Here is a 9039-nt window from a genome sequence, read left to right as displayed (position 1 = left end):
TCATACAGCTTAACATCCCGAACGAACTTTAAGAACTAGCACTAAGTCACCTACTTTAAAAGGTTCTTAGAAAGACTAGTATATCGTTGGCCTATATTATTTTAGCTTTGTATAACTCAAGGATCTATTTAGCTTGAAAACACATGTCCTCTAGACCTTCAAGCTCTTCTAATCAAAGTTTTACGTTATATTCTTAAGTGATCTTGTAATTTACTACAACTCTAACTGAGGGTAGCTGTACTTCCGAAGGGATAACAAATTTTACACCAAAGACAAAAGTGATTTGTTTAGATTTATTTAGAGTTCAATATATAGTTCAGTATGCCCATAAAACTTTGACTAACTTCTTATTCCATTAAAACTTATTGTCATCTAATGTCTTCCTTAAGATCTGACTTAGAGTTTTATAGAAGGCCTCCACCAATTCATTTTCCCTAGGGTAATAGAAGGGGGAGTATCTCCAATCGATGTTATGACACATATGAAAACTATTTATTATAGTACTTTTGAATGAACGATGTTTATCTGAGATAATTTGGTGAGCAACACCAAACTTATAAACAACATTCTCTATAAAAAAACTATAGAACTTATTGAGCTTTTACTTCTCTCATTGAAACTACTTCTACCCACATCGTGACGTAGTCTATAGATGCTAGTATAAATACATGTCATATGGGGGATGGATGATCTATCAGACCAATTTTATCTATACCTAGCATTCAAAAGGTCATGCGGTGATGGTTGGATGTAAGACATTTGGTGTATGATGCATAACTACACCATGCAGCTAGCATTGATGATAATGACATGCAATATTTATGTAGTTATCTATCATTGAAGACCAATAATATCCCATTTGTTTGATTTTCATTTCATTTTTAGGTTGGATACATGTGCACCACACAATCCAGCATTTTTATCCACGGTCTTTTATTCTTCTGATTTATTGAGACACTACAACCACATTTGATCAAATGATCTTTTATATTAGGTGTTCTTATTAAGAGAATAGAATATTAATCATCTCTTAATCTTGTATGTAGCTAAATTTTCCTGAGGGAGCTTATTTTCTTGCAAGTATTCAATGATTGGTTTCTTCGTTCTACTATTTCATCGTCCACAGCTAAACCAATATTCACCTTAGATGGAGATTTTCTATTTATGTATTCAAAATCTATAGAAGATAGAACTTTACAACCTTGCACTTCTACCAAAATTGAATCTTTCTCATAGTATGATAGTGCCTTAGCTAATTTAGAAAGAGTGTCTGTCATAGAATTCTTTCCTCGGTGAAATCTATATAATGTGGCATTTGGAACCTGTTCTAATAAATGCATAATATACTGATGATAAGGAATCAAAGTATCCTTTAATACATTGTAAATTATAGCTACTTGATTAATCACTAGCTATGAATCCAATAAATTTAATTTCTTTGATCCCATTTAGAAATGCTAATTCTAAACTAATTATCAGCTCATCGTACTCAACTTCATTCTTTGTACATGGTTCTAACATATGGTATGAGTAAAGCATAACACCATTATTAAGTGTGACAAATACAATACCAATCCTTACCTGCCCTAGGGAAAGATCATATGATGTTTCTTACTTACTAAAGTAGTGCTATCTAAATAGAATTCCCGATGAACTATCATTCAACTTAAGTTTTATGATCTGTTCATCTAGTTGTTCATTATTTGTCAGGCAATCATCTCGTAACGGATGAGCTGCTAAGAAATCTACCATTGCATTTCTATTTATTGCCCCAAGAGAAGTGAACGTGAAATTAAACTATGATAGTATCATCAACCAATGAGTTAATTTCCCAGTAATGTTGGTTGAGTCAGCAAATACTGCAGGGGGTTTATCCTTGGTATGAGATTTACTTTGTGAGAAAGTATATAGTGGCTTAATTTTTCAGCAACAAAAACTAAAGCTAAAAAAGTTTCTCGATCAATATTTTATTTACTTCTAGGAAGTAAATGCTCACTCAGATATTAAAGTGCATTCTCTTTTCCCTAATTAGATTGAACTAATAAGTCACCAAAAGATTTACTTATAGCTGTTGTGTATAAGATCAAAGGTTTCCTTGGTATAGGAGCTGTAAGAACTTGAGGATTCATGAAATACTAATTTATGCTATTGAATGATTTCTTCTAATTCTGATCCCACCTGAACGGAGCATCTTTTATGCATAATGTTGTAAATGGTTGAAACCTTCCTGAAAGGTTTGATATAAACCTTCTAAGTTACACTAATTGACCTTTGAAGGATCTCCACAGACTGAGACTTTTTTTTTTGAGGCATTTTTATTATTGATTTGATTTTATTTAGAACAATTTTGATTTCATGGTGATAAACCATAAAACCTAGTAATTTCCCTGAACTTATGCCAAAGACACACTTTGAAGGATTCATCTTTAAGTTATATTGTCATATTATTTAAAAAATAATTTTTAAGTCATATAATTTATCATCCCATTCGAGGATTTTAATGACTAGATATTCTACATAACACTCCACCTGGTGATGGATGAGTTCATAAAAAATCCTTGTCATTACTCGTTGATTAGTTACTTCAGCATTTTTAGCCTGAAAGGCGTAACTTTGTAGCCATTTATTATATGAATGTTATATACTTTTCATCTTCATGATCCATTTTGATTTGATTGTATCTTGATGAACCATCCATAAAGGAGAATATCATATATGAGAAAGCGATATGTACCATGAGTTCAAAAATGGGAAGTGGAAACTCCTCTTTGATTGTATCTCTAAGGTTGATACAAACATGTATTTGGCCATTCTTTTTCTTGATTGGATTGATGCTTTCTATCCTAGTTGGATATTTCTCCTCTATAATATACCCTGCATCGATGAGTTTCTTGACTATGATGTCAACATGCTGCTCGATGTCGAGTCATATTGGTCGGGGTGCTTTCTTTACTAGAAATGTTTTTGGTTGAATTGCTAACTTATGAACTACTACGTCTTTGGATAATTCAGGCATCGCTTTATAGCTCCAAGAAAAGAAATCTCTGATTTATGATAATAGTAGAATCAAGTTATCCACCTCATCCTCATTCAGCAGAGAACTGATGATGATCGGATAATGGTTTTCTTTGGTGCCCAAGCTAACTTCTTTTAGATCATCAATCATAGATCTAATTTCCTAATTAATTTTTGGGCGTGCATCCCTAACTTGAGAGTTATCAATATAATCCGTAGTTTCTAAGCAACATTCATTAAAGATTTAATGTTCGACGAAAACACACTAGCATATTCTAAATTATTTGAAATTGCTAAGCAATATTCAGCATCATCAAACAAACATAGAGTATCAAAGCCAACAACTAGTATAGAAAAATATTTATTGTATTTTGTTTCCAAAGGTGTTCAAATTGCTGGGTTATACCTCTAGTCCAATGTAATGAAATTAAATATCACTTAGCAAATCTATTTATAGAGTTTGAATACCAAGGAAAAGATAGTTATCTTATCTCGTTCATAATAGGATCATCGAGGGTTATGTCAGTCTTTGGAGGTTTACTGGTAGAACGTTAAAAGATATTATCTTTAGTTATAGGGATTAAAGAAAGAGAAGTTTTTACCTCCAACCTCTTTACATCATTCTGGAATAATGGGTTAAGGTAATATTTTCCAAATACCTTTTTAACCTCTCCATGGTAAATCAAATATTAATTATCTTCCCTAGCAATTTTGACCATGTCCTCATTGCTATCACTTTGCATAGAAATCCCAAAATTTGGCTGATTGTTGTGCCATTCTACTGCCTCTTAGTGAGGGAGGAGCAGGTGACCTATGAATATCATGTTCGAGATTGGGATGCTATTCTTTTTCTTTTTCTTTCTCTTTTCTTTCTTTTATCTATACTTTAGCCAGTTTGGGATTTATAGAGAAAATCAACCCCTTCTTAGGCTGATATTATGAAGCATCTTCCAATTTACCAACTTCATGAATTAAAATGGCTGCAAATCACCTATGATGCTTTGCTCTATTCCATCTCGAGAGAATTTAATACACGATTATAAGGAGGAAGGAACTATTCTATATTAATGAAGCGAGAGTCTACCTAGCAGAGTATTAAAAGAGGTCTTAGAATCTATTTTAGGGAATTTGGCTTTTGTTTTGAGGGTTTCTAAATCTAAATGTGAGGTTATCAAACTCAATGCCCTCTTACCTTCCTATTGAATCTTCGCAACATCATCTTATCAGAAGTAAGCTTGCGAGTATCAACCCTTAAGTATGGGAGAGTTCTGAGAGTCATGATGATGCATCTGGATCAATAATCACATGGAATACTTTGAAGCTATCGATATTCATAGTGTTATTTAACGGATGATTGTGACCTTCTATTTTTAGTACAAAATCTTCATTTTAAAATGTGATTTTGGCAAATTACTTGTGTATAACACTTCCTCTTTAGATTGTGTTGATGTTAACTGAGCTATACAGATCTCTGGATTGAGTAAAGCTTTTACAAAAGCTTTCCTCATTTATTTAGGGAGAACCCGAGCGTCGTAGATACTAAAGTTTGCTTTTAATTTTCTAAGATGCACTACCACATTGTAGTCGACCATTGGAATCTATGCACTTTCTCCATCAAGTTGTTAAACTTGTTGAAGATTATTAGAAGCTTCTGAATTATTTGCAACTTTCTTCCCTTTATCAGTAGCTACAGCTTGCGGAGGTAAGAGTTTACCACTATGAAGATTGAATTGCACTACTTCATAGGAAGTGTCTTTAGACGGTTTTTGTTATTGATCATTGATCATCATATAGACATCCTCTAGACGTGTATATGAGTCAAATAATACCAATTATATATTTATAAGATCACCCTCCATATAGAGTATAGGGCATTCACTATCATAATAGTATTTAAATTGTTCTTCTACTTCATTTTTAACTATTTCTTAAGAATTGTTTTCCTTATCATTTAGATTTTGATCCGAATATTCATTAGTATATACAAACATGATTTTTCATTACTTTCTTAGTCCCCGGAGGGATACAATAAAAGTCATACAGAGTTAAATGATTGAGGAACATATCCTTGTTAGTTGTAGAAATGTCTAACCTCTTAAAATCTAACTCTATTTTATTCTCTTGCTCCTCCCTCGTAGCTGCAGGAGCTTGATCAACTTGCACTTTATTAGAATCTTTGAATGGAGCTTTATTCTTCTTCTATTCATGAGCTACAAGATAAACCTAGAAGGGATACTAGACTCTCGGGGGTTCTTGGAAAGATGAATGATATAGTTTATTAAGGTTTCTTTAGAAAAATGAGATATAGTTATATCCCATTCATCATTGGGTTTTAATGAAAGAAAAGGTGCATAAGGCTCACCTATTATACACTAGGTAGATCCTTGACTTGAATCCACTAAGTATTTTTTGGGTATCACAACTATATCATATTTATAGTTTCTGTACAACCATTCTTTAAAAGTTATGCAGTCTTCTAACTCATGATCTAACATCTGATGATACAGATAAAAATTAGGTTGCCTTGCTTTACCAACTTGTTCAAGCCTTATGGTTTCAAGGAGTTCAAATCTTGGCTTCATTACATGAATCACCAACATTTTCTTGATTGCCTCTAACTTAAAAGGATTTGCCTTTTTTTTTAAGTAATTAAAAGTTTATTTCTACTATTCGAGGGTTAGAAAAGGTCGGGGTCTAGATTGTTAATCACTGTGAGGTCTTTTATACTACTGATTCTAAGGGGATTGACTAGGGTTCTCTACCTGAATATTCATCGGCTTCTTTCCCTTGACAACTGCAGAGATTATCCAAGACTTCTCTCTAACACTTTTTCAGGCTTAACCTTATTCATTTCTAAAGAAGTTGGATCCTTTAAGAATTGTGGCTAGGAAGTTTCCTCTTGAATATTAAAGGCTTTGTTTCAATAGCTTTTTAAAGTTTTTTAATTGTAAAACTATTTAGAAGAAAGGCAACAAGGCCATGTATATTTCTCAAAATGATTTCTATAGCATACTATTCTTGCAGCTAGGGCTCACATCTCATGCTAAGATTCCTCCATCTCAAGATATAATCTACTAGACTTTCACTTGATTTCTATTTCTCAAGTACTAGATCACCGATGGTAATATGATGATTTGCACCAGTAAATAATTTAACAAACATTGCTTCCAGATAATTGAAGGAATGAATTGACCCATTGGGCAATTAAGCATTCTAATAAAATGTAATCCCTAATAAACTAATGATAAATTGGAAAATAATAGTGCATCACTTCCACCTGCATTGCAACAACTAGCTCTGAAATGAGCGAGGTGTTGCTTGGGATTACCTATACCATCAAAGTTTTTGAAAGGAGGAAGTTCAATTCCATTCAAATAATGGACCAAGTCACATTCTTTTGGATACAATCTACTCTTTAGAATCTATGAGGTACTTTGAGCCGTAGTTAAAGTGCCACTCACTTGTTGTTCGACCATATGTTTGATGTCTACCATTTATATCGACGATGGTTCTACTTTTACAAGCTTTTATATGTTCATCTATCCTAAATGCTTTGTTTCTAAAATTTATATGTATTGATTCATCAGGAGGTGATTTAACCTGAGCTTCTAGAGCAGGGGGTTATTCCTTGCATCATAGAAATCATAGCCGTCTTCTCTTCTAATTTCTTTTCCATCCTTAGTATCTGCTCATCTTTCTAGCATAGATGTTCTAACATATGATGAGTTAAATCTTTTGTATCTTCTTCATCATGACCTCCTTCACTTTTACATTTATATTTTTCCCTTTCTAGTGAAGAGTAGGTGTAAACCATGTTAACACTGCCAGACATTTCTTCATTTATGTCTTCGTCTTCTTCTTCCTCTTATTTGTTGATCTTTCGGATACTCTCTTTTAGATGATCCACCATCTCCTCAATTGATTTTTCTCCCACATGATGTGGGTCTACTCGAGTATATTCTCTTGTAGTGGTCAATTTTATTCTGAACTTCCCATTTCTCGATCTGTCACGCCCTGTCTTATTTCTTAGATTCATTAATGGAGTTGGAGTGCGAACCATTTTAGGCCACCAAAACCTCTCCCTATTAGATAATGAGGATGACTGATTAGGGAATTTTAGTCTCCTCCTATTCAAACATGAAGAATATTCTCTACCTCACAAATTATGTTGATTGATTCTTAATCAAAGTTGATTGGGATGATTATCTTAAATTTTTAGAGGTACATTTCTAGACTGATGTGAAGATGGATAAGATATGAGATTCTACCCTCGATGGGATAATGCACCATCCCTAAATATTTGATAAGAGTTTGTTGACAATGTTAATGTTTTGATATAATCTGTGTGAGCTTCTTTGGCTCCTTATGATGATCTATAGCAATAGTTAGTTAACTTAGACCCGATCTCTAGAACAGAACTCGTTTCTTTGTAAGAGGTTACTCTCCTCTCCTTCGACTTGAATGTTGATGTACCTTAGTAGAAATCACATCCTTCATGTTTTAGAAATTTTGTCTTTGACTGTCCATAACCAGTGGCATAATCCTAGATCAATCCATTTAGTTGAGTCTTAAATTTTCGCTTTAAGGGGATTTTTAGATTTTGAACTAAATTAATCTCAAACCTCTTAGAATGAACCCCATAAATCTGGAATGACATGAGGGGATGTTTCCAAGAATTTTTCATTTTTTTTGGAATTTTTAAATATTTTTAATTAATTAAATGAATTAATTATCAATTTTTTTAAAAAAATTAAATTGAAGTTAAATTAGGGGATTGATCATGGGGATTTTATTTATCATGGATTAATGGATCAATTAGGATCAATTAAAGTTCTTATGTGAATTTTTTTATTTAATATGAATTAAATATAATTTAATTTGGGATCTAGGCCAAATCTAGGAAGGGATTTTTGGTCCCCTAGCTGGTGAACCAAATGGATTCCATTTACATTTATAATTTGACCATGAGATCACATAATCTCAATGTCGAATCCCCCTAAATTTTACTAAGTGGAGCTCTCTAAGGTGGTCAACCAAATTAAGAGTTCATTAGGGATGAACTAGCCCAAGCTAACCAAGAGGGAGGATGAATTTATATTAAGAACTTCTTTAATTAAAAGAAAAATCTTTTTATATCTTGCAGTTGAAATGAATTAAATCAATAATAAAAAGATCAATTAGAAATTTCACCCAATCAATTAATCATAAAAAAAAATAAAGTATGGAAATAATAAAGGAAAGAACACACCAAATTTATAGTAGTTCGGCCAAACCTTGACCTACATTCACTCCTCAGAGGCATCCTCCAATTATTGCACTAAACTCAGTGTCTCTCCTTTAGCCCCCACAGTTAGGTGGAGAAGCCCTTACAAAATCACTTTCACATTCCCCGATGTTGTGGAGTAGCCGGGTCCTTTGACACCAAAGAGATCTTCTTCTTTCCAAAACTTTCCTCAAGAAGACCCTTAAATTAGATAACAATAAGGTATGAGCTTGCCGGAGCAACCGTGTAAAACCCCCTCCACACTCCCTTGAAAATCCCTCAAAGTATCTTCTCCCTCTCTCAAACTCCACCCTTTCCTCTCTTCCTATCAAATTCTCTCTTCAAGGTTCCTCCAGAAGAACGAAGGTACAATGGCTGTCAAAGACACTTTCAAAGTCTTTGACAAAGCTTAAATAAAAGAGCTCCAAAAGGCTCTTAAATGCACCAAACCATTATTATTGTCAAGGATAATTGCAGGGTCATCCCGTACGATGCACTTAAAAAGAGGGCTTAAAAAAACCCTCGAAACTCAATTCTGATGTCAAAAATCATCCTGGATGATAGCAGGATCATCCATTACGATGTGCAAAAATTGACCTGATAGTCCCGAACGATATTAGTGTTGAGTCTAGTAATTAGGTTGTTAAGCCTAAGTGAGTGTCCCAAGGCTACCAAGAGGGAGGGTGAATTGGTAGTTTAAAAAAAATAAAATTTAAGATCCCCACTTTAAAAATTATTGAACCGAAATAAAATCTCTTTTA

Source organism: Dendrobium catenatum, unplaced genomic scaffold (assembly GCF_001605985.2).
Source record: "Dendrobium catenatum unplaced genomic scaffold, ASM160598v2 fragScaff_scaffold_261, whole genome shotgun sequence".
NCBI classification, from domain to species: domain Eukaryota; kingdom Viridiplantae; phylum Streptophyta; class Magnoliopsida; order Asparagales; family Orchidaceae; genus Dendrobium; species Dendrobium catenatum.
Note: the sequence above shows the minus strand (reverse complement) of the source record.